Here is a 14,619-nt window from a genome sequence, read left to right on the forward strand (position 1 = left end):
CTGAGTCACCAGGCACCACACCTTTACCTCCTTACTGACTGGAAACAAAGTTGATCAGTAAGAGGACTTGAGGATTACCATTTAGCCCTCTTGTGGCAGACAAATCCTTCTGCTCTAGAAAAACTGTTTTAGTTCCTACACCTCTCTCACATCAGTTCCTACAGACACAGTAATAATAACTCCTAGCTCTGAAGGCCTCAATGAAGGGGGTAAAATCCTCCATCCTCGGGTGGATTCTTCTTTCAAAGATTAAGTTGTAAAGGGAAATTGGGAGGAGGAGGATGGGGCCATGTAGAGTGTGAAGATGTAGCACATACCCATTTATTAGTTGACTGTAATACAAGAAATCCATCTCACAGAAACCTGAAAGATCCTCACCAGGGCAAGTCCCTATTAAGTAAGCTTACTTGTTTCTGAAGAGACATAATCCCAAACTCATTAAAGGTACAAAAATAAAACAAGCACACCAAGTATTAAATGCAAGCATAAAGGAAATAATTGAAAAGAGGTTTGAAGTATTTTTAAGAATTTTACAAAATACCCTGGTATTATATATTTTATATATATGTATATATATATATATATATATATATATATATATATACACACACACACACACACACATTTTTTTTTAATTAAAGACAGAAAAGAAAGAAATCTCACTAGGACACATAATGCTGTCAGAGACCTATGGCTATAAAAATGAAGCCAAAGAGCATCCAAATCTCTCAGTGGCTTAGTGCAATCATTTTGGAATTTGGAAAGAATTAAGTATTAAGGAATTGCATCTCATCATTTTAAAAATACATTTATATGTTCTAGATTTCCCTAAAGCACGAGTAAAAGCATAAAAACATGCAACATGTAATCACAACAATGTTTATATTTTGCTTGTGTATATCATATTAATATATTAATTATTCCACTGATTAAGACTGTATACATGTTCAACTTTCCTGAAATTTGAAAAGTTATTCTGTTCTTTGTTGCTAATAATAATAAAAATAACAACAACAGGATGGATGGATTTCTGTATAAAGTAGCTTATAGTTTATAACTGAAAGAAAGGAAAAAGCCCTGGACAGTACAAAAATTTTAAATAACAGGATGAAGAGTGGGAAGTGATAGGAAAGATCATTGGGGAGAAAAATTTTAAGGTTGTATTGCTTTTCTGAGTCCATTCAGATTCCTAAAGAAATTATTTTCAAGGTAACCTTTGGGAAGCACTGCCCTAGTAATTTCTTCAGTGTCTTCTGTGACTACAGTCTCCATGTAACTGAAGAAACTTTTACCTACTCTAGATGATTTAGGTCAATTAGATGTTATGTTATTTTGTTATTTTCCCAAAAAGCCTCAATCCTTCTAACGCCCCAACCTTTGGTACCTCTTCTCTCACGTATTTCTAACTGATGAATTTCTTTCTTTTCTTTTCTTTCTTTTTTTTTCCCCCAGGACAGAGATCCCCAGGATTGAACGTGCAATGTATTCCCAGTGCTCTTACCAGAACTTAGTAAAGAGGAACTATTACCTTCCTACTCCCTGATATGATTGCTCTCTGTATGAAGTCTCAAATTGTATTAGATTTTGTTGCTGTATAATATTAGATTGTAATGCCTCCTGTGCTTTCCGTGTTCACACATACCTTACTTCAAATGTAGGATTTTCAGGAACACTAGTTTTCAGTTAATTCATTTTAGGTGTGTGTGTGCATCTGAGCGTGTTCCTTTATGTTGTTAAAAGTTAAAGTGACTTTATTTAATATATTATATATAAATGTTTCTAAGAAGTAGAAGTCTTCTCATGCCCTCAGGTGTTCTTTCCAAAATAAAGATGGCAATTAGTAGCCTGTCCATATCTCATTATGGGATGAAAAGTCCTATTAAGTGCATGTTAATTTATCTTACTTGCTCTTTTCCCCTTTTAACTTCAATCTCATTTGCTTAAACCTATACATTTATGAATATATACACTCTGATAAAACTATTACACCCAATCCTGTTATTTTCTCAGATCCTTCCCAATTTTTTTTTCTTCTTTTAATATTTGAAGTTCTTAGAACAATAACATTTGCTGGCTTATATTATCCATAAATTTATCCAAGTAAAAAAATGTATGGTCTATTATACAGCTATTAGGCTAATACTGAGAAAACAAATACAACTAAGACAAATCTCTACCCTCAATGAAACTACAAATAAATATATATATATTCATTAATACTATAGGGTAAGTTTTTGAGATATCCCCCCACCAGCTCTTGTAAGAAGTCTCCATCTTTTTTCTCTGTGATGCATATCAAAGTATCACAATCAGCAGTCTTAAAAAAATATATTGTCTCGGGGCTCCTGGGTGGTTCAGTGGGTTAAAGCCTCTGCCTATAGCTTAGGTCATGATCCCAGGGTCCTGGGATCGAGCCCCGTGTCGGGCCTTCTGCTCAGCAGGGAGCCTGCTTCCTCCTCTCTCTTTGCCTGCCTTTCTGCCTATTTGTGATCTCTGTCAAATAAATAAATAAAATCTTCAAAAAAAAAAAAGTCTCACTATTTCTATAGATCAGATATCTGGATTCAGTGTAACTAGGTTTTCTAGTCAGAATTTCACAACGCTAAAATCAATGTCACCCAAGTCGTGTTCTCATTGGGAGCTCAGGATCCTCTTCCATGTTCATTGGCTATTTTTAGGACTTATTTCCTTGAAATTTATTGATAGGTGTCAGTTGAAAGTCCCTCTCATATCTCAGAAACCACCCAGAGTTGCCTGTCTCATGGCCCTCTCCAAAATATGGCAATTTGCTCATTTAAGGCCAGCAGAAATCATTTGGTGTAGCTTTAAATTGCTATGGTTTCCCCTGTCTTGGACCTTTAGAACATCTTTTAAAAAGTCTCATCTTATTAGATCAGGCCAACTGACACTCAAGGAGAGTTACCAAGGAGAAGTCATAGTGCCATCTTAGAATTCTACTAGCAGTTTCTTCATCCTAATAGGTTGTTAAAGTTTTTGTTTTTTGTTTTTATTTCTCCAAGAAATTATTAATGAACTTAATGTTTGAGAAACAGAGGAAAAATTGGCAAGTATCTACAATTTAATCCCTATCCAGAATCCTAGAACAGGTGGAATTCAAAGGTCCTGGAAGGCAAAAATGCTAAAGTTTAGAAGTGATGTAAACGTGTCAACCTGAGAGGGGAAAAAATCACATTTTTAGGTGACTTTCTTGAGCAAGAGAGAGAAGATGGCTACATAGTGTCACTAATTACAGAGAAATGGCCCAGAGAAGCTACCAGTGAATACCTTGAATGAACTGTTAATGGTCACCGGATTTTAGGCTTCAAGTTTCTGGCCTCAACTAAGGTAGTCCAAACTTGACAGAGATCAGAAGGATCTCTCGATGAAAATTATCAGCAGTGATGACTGTTGATTAAGAAGAATATCTGTCATTGCATATATTTGATCTCATGGGGATCTTTCCTGGCTTTCAGGAGAAAGTTCCTTTTTAACAGTCCTAAAATTGGCTTTTCCCCTGGACAGGAAGTTGAGGCCTTAGAACAGATGATCTGGCTTAAAGACCAGATTTAAAGAAAATGAAACACTCATTATTGCTACATATAATACATAATACATAAAGTTCAACCCCTTCATTTGTGAAAAACAAAACATGATAATGCAGTGTGATAATGGCTATAACAGTGGTATGTATAAAATACCTGTGAATACAGAGAGGTCTATCTAAGTATAAATAGAGCTGGAACATATGCTCCAAAAGAAATAACAAATCTTATTTTTAAAAGTAAGGAGAGATTAAAGGATAGGTAGAAGCAATCATGGTGGAAGTGGAGGTAATGAGGCGGGGAAAGGGGAGTCCTAACAATCCAATTTCGTTATATTTATAGATTTAGACATAAAGGTTCAAAAAGATACAATAAGAGGATCATATGGCTAGTTGAGAAACAAGAATCAGCATTCCACATTTAAGAAGTTTTCAGGATATGCTTGGCCTGGAGATAACAACTTCTACAGACAGATGTTCTATTTAACCACTTTCTTTTTTTAAGATTTTGAAGGTTTAAGTGTTGAAGGTTTTCAAGTACTTCTTATTAATATGTACCAGTGGGAGATATTGTCTTATCAATGAACATGTTAATTGGGCTTAGTTGACAGTTCAGAGAGAAAGTTATATAATAGGGGTCACAGACTCAAAAGCCCACAGGGGCCATGCTGTTAATGTAAATGAGAGAAACAGCCTAAATCCAAGTATAATACAAAAGAGGCTTGAAGAGCCTGTGTGAGCTGGGGACCACCTAACCTTTCTGGAAGGGCAACTACTATTCAGTGCTCAACAATTATGACCATATGAGAAGGTAGAGTTAACAGTCCCAAAGTTTCTAATTGTTTCTGAGAAAAGCTGTAAATCAAAATTCAAGTATTGGTAGTGGCTGTTAATATTTTTTAGCAAACATCAAGCAAAGCATCTAAAACCTATATATGAGTTGGAGCCAATAGTTCATAAACTATTGTTTATAGGGAATATTTACGACTTTAAAAATGTGTCCAATGCTGCACCTGCTAAGAAAAAAAATTAAGAGTTTATTATATCATTCATTGCAACTCAAGTTTTTGATACCAACTTGTCAATGGCTCACATTGCAATTCTGTCAGATAAGTGATGGTAAAATCTATTTAATGTCAGAAAAAATCTGAACACAGTGTCTTTTGAAGTGTCTCATAGGTGCTATCTCTGCCCCTGAAAAGAACAGGATTGGGATATTGGATAAACAAAAATGTTTAAATGCTTTCCATTCTTTGTGTATGTGTGTGTGTGCATGAGTGTGTATCTGTCTGCATGCCCGCATGTTTGTCTTCAATTTTCAGTTCTTTTAGGAAAAAAAAATTTAACCTCTATTTATGCACAAAAAATTAAGTACATTTTAGTCTTATCTCTTACTATGTCTGTGGATACTATGAAGACAAAGCAAATAATCTGTGCTTTTAACTGTAGGCTATTTTGGCAGCCAGAGTAAAAGTGAAATTTACCTACCCTCTTGTTTCAAAATCACAGAAGCCTTTGTATGCCTGACAAAACAAAATTCTTTAAACTTTAAGCATTATTTGTTTCATAGGATTACAAATCAGAGGAACTACCAGTGTTAACTCAGATTTGTTGAAAATACAAAAAATGTAGGGCTAAATAAATTAAGATCTAGTTGGAAATTTGTAATATTCAGACTGGGAAATCTTAGTTTTCTTTTACAGAAAGTGAATATATATTTTATACATATATATATTTTACTATATGTAGGCCTTTTTAGAAAAGTCAAAGAAAAATGATTCCAGGATTTCCAGGATGGATCCTTAAGAGAAAAATATTTGGGAAGTTCCATTCATGTCAAAGATTAGACTCTGGTTTAGTTTAATCAGGCAGCTTGCCTTCTGCAGCTCATTTATTCTCTCTGCTACCTCAGATAACCTTCAAAACCTCGCTTAGTTTAACCCTTCCTTCTCTCAGATTGATAGATAAGAAAGCCATCTATTTTTAACATACTTTTTAGGTGATATTCATTTAATAAATTATATGTAAAGTAAAAGGAATAGTCTGATGATGTATAACTGATTTTGTTAGTGTGTCTTGTTATGAGGGCAGGGCATATATTAAAAGTGGTGGCAGAAGTGACACTTTAACATTAAAAATTCAAAAAGAAACAAAATCACTCCTAGAAACAGTAAATTACTTTATGAGGTTATCAGAGTTTCTGAAATCAGTGTTTTCCAATACATGGATTCAAATCACTGAAGAGAGGCCAAGGGAGACAGGGGAATTTTCCAAGGGAGTTAAAGAATTACTCTAAGGAGGCTAGGTTGCAGAGAAACTCTGAACTCATTTATCTGGCCAGTGCTTTTCTTGTTTCCTCCTGAGAGCTGTGGGACTCCCCATGTAGAAATAGGGGTAGTCAGGTCCCCACCCCCACTGTCATGTTGGGAGGATTACAGATGATAACTCAGTTAGCAAGTAACTTGGCTAAATTTCTGGCTTTGAGACTCCTGCCTGTTTTCTCTTGACCCTAGGTGGACAACATGATAGAAATTGCAGCCCTAAGCAATGAATGCCCTCAGCTATCTTGCATCCATCTTACGTGGACAGAAGATCCATGCTGTAGCCCACTATGTAAAAATAACTTTGGTCACCATAATCCCAATAGGGACATTTCAATTACCAATTATGCCACAGGAAATGAACTGATAGCAAGCACTTTTTTCTTTTTGCCTCATGCATTGCCGTCCTGTTGGCTTCAGGCATTAGCCCTTCTACCTTATTGAGTTTATGTTTTATTTCTAATAGACTGGGATGTTTATCTTATTTTGGAATATAGTCTTGCCATTCTTTCCCTTTTATAAATAATTCATCTATTACTACCATATGCTGAAAGGAAGGGGAAATTTTTAAACACATTTCAACAGCATCTGACTAAAAGGTTAACATGCTTTTATGATAGGTAACTGCAAAAAGTTCATTTCCTCTCTTGATATATTAGAGGAATGCCTTCAAATTTGTGAGGACTATATCAGAAAAATGTGCCTTTATTTTATTAACTGTAAGGCAGTTTCAGGGTAAAATAACTTGTTAAAATCGGACTCAATCTATAAATCAAAGAAGCTAAACATAATGTGTAATACTGTATATAATGCTAAAAATACTAAAATTCTCTATATGTTTGTTTCCACAGTATTAATAATATTAATAGTCACTGGTTAGCCATTTAAAATTTAGACATGCCCTGTGGCAAACACTGCAGGTTGCATTCTGGTCTTCCTTAATAAAAAAATCTTGATGTACTTTTGGATACTAATGTGCTCAGGTAGAAAACTTTTACCTACAGGCATCCTTGCAGGTAGTGGTGACCATGTGACATAACTCTAAGTATGAGATAAAAGCATGAATCTCCCAAGTGAGGAAGATTCTGGGAGGGCATTTTCTTTTTCATGATAAAAGGAGAAAAACGTCATCAACCCTCTTTACCATTTACCGTTTTCCCTTTCTATCTAATACAGAATCTCACGCCTGTAGTGCAGCTGCCATCTTATAACCATGGGGAGGAATGACAGGCTAAGAATAGAGGAGAAGAAAGATAAAAAGAGACTGGGACTTTGAGCAGCAAATCCAGCCCCATAATACTGATACCTTAAACTCCACCTCAGTATCTACTTCTGGAGGCCCAACTTGCAATAGATGGCACTGAGAGTAGTCCAAGAAAGCGTGACAAATGAGGTTTTAGAGGTGGATGATTCACTACCTGCCTGGCAGTGAGAACCCTATGACTGGTGATAGATAGATCACAGGCAGCCACTGGCCCAGTGGCAGTCCAATTGTTAAAACTTCCCCAGTGATGAATTGTAAAGCTATTCCAGTGTTTCTTTCTTTGTTTTTTGTTTGTTTTTGTTTTTTGGTTTTTGTTTGTTTGTTTGTTTGTTTTTGGATTTATTTATTTGAGGGAGAGAGAGAGACCATAAGGAGGGGAGAGGGGCAGAGAGAGAGAGGAAGAAGCAGATTCTCTGCTGAGCAGGGGTCCAACACAGGGCTCTCTATCCCAGGACCCCAGGATCACAACCTGAGCTAAAAGCAGATGCTTAAACAACTGAGCCACTCAGGTGCTCCTATTCATGTTTCTAATGTATAACTCATGATGTGTTATATGTTAGAAATGTATTAAAGACATACTCGGTATAAGGATAAGGAATTGGATGGCTTTGCTAGGCACACTGGGCTTCTACTGAAAGAAAGTGAAGAACTTAGGGTGGGTGACAGCAAATCCCGAGTCCTTTTTGCACATGAGAAAGCTTATCTCCTCTGGAGGAAGGGCAGAGGCCACCGAATGTCAACCATAAAACTGGATAGAAAACATATTTTGATTTAGGGGCACTCTCCAAGGGACAATATTTAACATCATGAAGAAGATTCCAGAAAATGGTGTTAATTCATTACTAGGGTATCTCATAGATGCATGGAAAAGGTGATGCTAAATTTTGTAAAATAAATTGAAATACCAGAATTGCTATAGCAAAAATAAAGGATGGGATGAAAAATTGGGGGGAATGAGATATCCTTTATAGTGTATGCTATATGTGGTCAAAGACAAACCAGATTATCATAACTCCCAGGAAGACCCAGAAACCACATTATTTACCCAGGCCACCTATAGAGGTGCTAGAATCAATTTGAAAAGTCTAGTGATGGAGAAAAAAAAAATGTTTAGTGATGGCTCTCCTTTGTAGGCCAAGGCTGGTGGTATGAAGGATGCTAATTCTCTTAATTTTAGCATTCTGCATCCCAACAAACCATTCAGTTTCTGAAAAACCCAAGTTGATATTAGAGACTGTTACAGAACTGAGCTTAAGGATAGTGTGGGGATGATAGAAAATATAGAAGCCAAGTGAAGGGAGGCATTTAGCCTCCAGAAGTCAGAGGGGGAGGGTCACGACAATAACAACAACCTATAAGGTGAAACTGGTAGCCCAAGTATTCTGACCCACAGAGTTATGTATGTTTAATAAAATATAGCATCCCTTGAGGCAAATATATGGGTAATACTAAGTAGTAAAAAATCAAGGATGAATGATGGTTTATTGAGGAATGTGGCCCCAATACAAAATTAAGCTTTCATGTCTGATTTCCACAGTTGAGCCAATTGACCACCCTGGAATCCATCAACTGAAGATGTGTTTGGGTATTCAGGAAGAAAGATCCTACACAACACAGCAAGTATTCGAGATAATAGTTCCTTCAGTAATTCTCTTAAAGAGATATATCACCACTTACACAGCTTATTGTGCATTGAGCAAAGGGAAATACCCAGACATTGTGAAGACTGATGAACACTGAATCTGAGTGGACTTTGATAGCTAGACACCTGAGGCAATATAATGGTACCTTTAGAATGAGAATACATGGGGCTGAGAAAACAGAGTGTTGATCAAAGTCTGGTTTATAATGAATACCTTCATTTTGTAAAGACAGCCAGTTATCACTTTTCTGGTACCCAAATCTATAATTAATACTGGCATACTTGGAAATCAGCACAATCCCTTCACTGGGTTCTTAGTCTGTAGGACACATTCTATCATAATGGGTAAAGTCAAGTGGAAGACTTTGTAATTATTTATATCCAACAAGATAGTAAATCAAAATGAACATCACATTCTGGGCAAGACTTTGGCAGAAATTAGTGCCACCCTTAAGTATCCAAAAGGATTTCGGCCAGTGGTTTGTCATATCTTCATGTGATTCACCAGTATGATCACTGCAGAAAGAAAACAGGCCCTGGAGAATTATTAGAGATTATTTCAAGCTCAACCAACTTGTACCCCTGACTACAGCTAACATGCTAGATATGATATTTTTCCAGAGTATATTAAGAATACTCAGAAGCAGAGTATTAGCCACTGATTTAGCAATTGAAGTATTTTTCATCATTATTAAAATAGAGAAACACTTTAGCATTCACATGAAGCAGAGAACAAGATACATTTTCACGACCTCCCCCCCAAGGCTATGTTCATTTTCTGCCATGTAATAATATAGTACAAAGTGATCTGGACCATCTGAATACTTTGTAGAATATCAAATTGATCTTACACTGATGATGTATTGATTGGGTAGACTGAGTAAGAATTGGACATACTAAAGGTCTTGGTAAGACACATGTACTCCAGAAACTAGGAGATTAATACTGTGAATACCCAAATGTTTGTCATATCCATAAGGTTCTTTAAAAGTATTTATTTATTTAAGAGAGTGAGAGTGTGATTTAGGGGTGGAGCAGAGGGAAAGGAAGAGGGAGAGGGAAAGAATCTCACTGCTCTCACTCTATACTGACCAAGGAGTCCCATACAGGGCTTATCCCAGAACCTGAGATCATGACCTGAGCCAAAACCATGAGTCAGATGCTTAACCGACTGAACCACCCAGGAACCCCAATCCATGACTTTTTTAAGTGTCTAGTGGTCCAACCCATGTCAAGACACAATCTCCAGAGCTATGGCTGCTGCCACCACTAGTGGCCTTGGAATGCCCCTGTTCCAGTATGAATGCTTCTGAAAGGCAATGCTAGGAATTCTGAGGAGGACCTGGAGGAGGAAGAAGGAAGGAGCTAGAATAGATTCTGTCAAAGAGACTGTAGGGTCTGACAGAGATGTTCCTAGAGTGGGTCTGGTCCACAGCTAGAGCCATTTTTGATCTTTCCCTCTTTGTAGCTCAAAAATGTACAGGTTTTCCAGGGCAGCTTTGTCAACTGGGACCACTTTCCTTCAGATCCTGTTTCTTCCTGCTGTCTTTGAGACTGAGAAGTTTCAATGGAGCAGCAGTAACAACTGTATCAAGAGCAGATGCTCCTAGGGAGGAACACAGGGCTCTCAGGAGGAATGCCAGGGGTTCAACATTCACTTCCTTGATAGATCTAGATTATTTCTGCTATATGACTTGTCTTGGTGAGACAAGTTGGAAAATTCAATAATGTTTGACCTGTTGATCATTTGGATTTATTTTTGGTTTTTGGTAACTTCAGCACATTGATCTATCTAAATCTGGTGGGTGGAATTCTCCCCAGTTTCTCCTGGAGACTGCTAACTTACAAATGAGGCCTCCACACTGTCCCATTTTTTCTCTCCTCCTTCTGATAGCAGAATGCAGCAATGCGGATGATTATGCCAGCTCTGGCCAGCCCACCCCTTTCACTAAGGAACTTGTGACTGCAAAATCTTTTCACTCTCCCATTGTGGCATAGGAAGTGATGCCACTGGGAAGGAAGTACCTGTGAATATTTTTGTTTTTAAACACGGAGATGTTGGCAGAAAAATCAAAAAATATGCAATACATAATGCATTACAGCTGTAGTATAAAATAGCCACTGTGAATTTCTATGTTGGAAAGGAAGGAAGGCTGGCAGCAGCTTCAACCATGGCGGTGGGGGGGACCATGGAGGACAGAGCAAGAGGTCACTTCTTCTGCCAATTTTTTCTATTGAACCTGTGCGTGTGTCTAAAAAGAGGGAAAAAATGTGCTCACTTTTTGTATTTAAATATTAAAAAATTATTCCAATGGGGAAAGGATAAATTGTTGCACCTTGTGCTGCCTATTGCAAAGAAGGAAGCACACTTTCTGGTGGACCTTCTCATGTTTTGGGCATTAGCCAATTCCACACCTAGAAATATGCTCTCGTCAAAAACCAGGCATGTAAAAGGCTTTCATCTCTGAGTGGGTCTTAAAAGAGGAAATTCCTCTGCAGTAGATTTAAGAAATGTACATGCATCCCTGTCACAGAGGTCTAGTAATCCAGCAGAGTTTATGAAATTAGTAGTATCAGTGAAGGGAAAAGATTCCATGTGGAGTTTATAGCAAGCAATATTAAAAGCATTATGACACAGGCCTGAGCTTCTGAAGCAATATCATGAAATCTCCACAAGAATTTTATGCCTCATGAAAAACAACTCTTACATGTCTCTGGACCCTGTTAGGTATAGAAAAAGACTTGACCATGAGATACTAAATGACCAGATGCTGGAGCTACCATCATAAGCTGGGTCCTGCAGTTCTGCCAAGTCATGTGATCACAAAGGTCCAACATTAATCCATTATAAGATAAAGTAGGGCATCCATGAATATAAACAAAACAAGAAGTTACAAGCAATATGGTATCCACCACTTCTACAGTAGCTGTTCCTTCAGTATGTGCCCATGGTTTTATGGAAGAATTCCATATGAAAAGCTGAAGGAGGAGGAGAATGAAAATGAGTTTAGTTTATATATGCAGGTGCTTGGTTATTTCAGTATGTGGGTGCTAACCAAAATTGACAGAGGTTTCACTGTAGCCTCATCTATGGGTGGCTACAAAAAACAAATAAAAGCTTTTTCCAGGATTGGGAGACAAGAAATGGTGAGGTGAATACCCGAGTATGGACATATATGAGTGGGCATAAAAAGTGAAGTACTTTGCGTTATCATTCTAGTACCCATCAGAAAGCATGCACTATAGAAAAAGCAAAATGATTCAAGCCATTGACATAAGCCCCTCTCTCTTGGGCAACCCAGTCCTGCCTCATAAATACATGAATGAGGTGACACACCGATAGAGATGGAGGGTACCAATGACCAACACCATGGGTCCATTCTTATCAAAACTAAACCATCCACTTCTGGTGCCAAACGTACAACCTATCAATAATAGTGGAAAGTGCCAAGCCTCTCATCTGGCACAATTTCTCAAGGAGACCAACCAACTACATGGTTTAAATTGACTACATTGGGATTTTTCTACCCTGGAGTAACACTTTATTCTCATAGAGATTGTCACATATTCCATCTACAGTTTGGTCACCCTCTCTAGCTGTAGAGACAAGTCAGCACCCTAATATGAGAGCATGTGGAAGTGTTTGCTTTATTCAGTGTGGAATCTTACATAATAATGTGTCAAGAAAAAAAAAATGAACATGTCATACTAGGGGAACCATTTAATAGGTTGTGTGTAGGATCATGAACATAAGACACATGTATTGTTTCATATACTCGATGTTGTTACAGCACTGTCATGCCTATTGAAGACATAACTGAACTACCAGCTAAGAGACAACCTCTGTGAGGATGTTTTGCCATCCTCTAGACACAGTATATTCATATAAATCAGAGAACAAAAAGTGGTACTATATCCCCAAAAGGAAATATACAAAGGTCTGGTAATAAGAGATATAAACAGGAATGGCCTCATTTATAATTCTCTCATAGATACCATATCTGCTGAGAGGTTTTGGGCTTACCCTCACTACAACTCTAGCTCTAGTCTCTAGTGAAACAGGGTAGAAAATCTCAATCACTTCTATCTGAAATAGGACATTCTGATGGGCAATAGTCACTTTAGAGTTCTTGCTAAATTAGCCAACCATACAAGGGGCTTGTATCATGGCTTAAATTCTTCCTCTCCCTCATCTTTCCCTTTCCTGCTGTTTCTTCTTTCTCTCTCTCTTTTTTAAGCGTTTATTTATTTATTTATTGAGAGAGAGAGAGAGAGAGAGAATGAGAGACAGAGCATGAGTGGAGGGGGAGGAGCAGAGGGAGAGGAAGAATCAGACTTTCCAATGAGCAGGGAACCTGATGTGTTGCTTGATTCCAACACCCTTGGATCATGACCTGAGCTGGAGGTGGACATTTAGCTGAGCCACCCAGGCACCCCTTTACTGCTGTTCCTTAACATATATCTTAGATATGAAATTCTACTCCAATATATTCTGGAAAATCTAACCTGTGGCAGAATGTTCAGTAATATTTTTGTGCATGAGTAAACAGAAAATCAGGGTGTCACAGGCCTCTTGGTGATACTTACTGTGCAAAATGCTATGCATTATACTGAAGGTACAGCAGAGTACCATTCAGTACCACAGACTGAATTTTGCTTATGATATGACACGGCTTTTCTAATAGTGACTATTGAATATACAACTGGTTATCACATGAAAAGTACTGAGGGATGAAAATGAAGGATGAAGAAAAATAAATAATGGGGAAAGGTTGAAAGTATAATTCTGGAAGGCTTGTTAAGAAGACTGTTCTTGTTTTAATATTTATTTATTCAGTTAGCATCCTGCAACCTAAAGATGTTCTTATACCTCTCATGGGGTCCTATAAAGATGTAAAGAAGTATAACACTTGGGATTATTCTCACGAGAATCAATTGCTTTAAAATTGGTCCTGGAGCACTTTTCCTTTTACATTCCAAATCCTAACATCCCTTTTATTAATTTTTCTGTTGTCTCTTTTGGGGGGTGGGGTCGTTGTTTTAAAGGAATGATTAGAAAATGCTCACAATTTAATGTCCAGTATACTAAATGCAGCATAAAACCCATGTGTTATAGGTTTTCCCTCACACTATACAATAGGAGTGTTCTGTATGAAGCTGCAAAAGTACTGAAAAGATCCTTAAAGGAGCACCTAGGTGGCTCAGTGGGTTAAGGCCTCTGCTTTCGGATTGAGCCCCACATCGGGCTCTCTGCTCATCGGTGAGCCTGCTTCTTTCTCTCTCTCTCTCTGCTTGCCTCTCTGCCTACTTGTAATCTCTGTCTGTCAAATAAATAAATTTTTTAAAAATCTAAAAAAAAAAAAAAAAATCCTTAAAAACAATGGCTAAGATAAGCAAAGTTCAAACTCTCTTTGCATCTACTGAAGGTAATTCTAGAGTCTTTTTTTTTTCACATTTCTATTTTTCTAAAAAAATATTAAACAAATCCATCATTGGAAATTTTCCAGTTATTTTCTCCTGCTTTTCATCTACTCATTTCTCGACATATAAAACTCTAAGCAAATTTTTTTTAATTTTTATTTTATCTACTTTTTACTTTTAATTTTGTCTTTACTTTTTTTTTTTTTAGGTATAACTTACATCTAGAACATTGAACCAAATATGTGTCTAGATACAAATTTATTTTTGTACATGATGGAACAATTTCAGTTTTCCAGAAGGCATCACTGTGCCACTTATCAATAACCACCTACAGGTAGCTGATTTTTTTTTTTTAACCTTTATCACCATAAATTGTCTCCTTCTCCCTCAATTTCTCTCCCATGTACTTTTTACATTTTTTCTTCTCTTT

The sequence above is a fragment of the Mustela erminea genome, chromosome 1 (assembly GCF_009829155.1).
Source record: "Mustela erminea isolate mMusErm1 chromosome 1, mMusErm1.Pri, whole genome shotgun sequence".
Taxonomy (NCBI): Eukaryota; Metazoa; Chordata; class Mammalia; order Carnivora; family Mustelidae; genus Mustela; species Mustela erminea.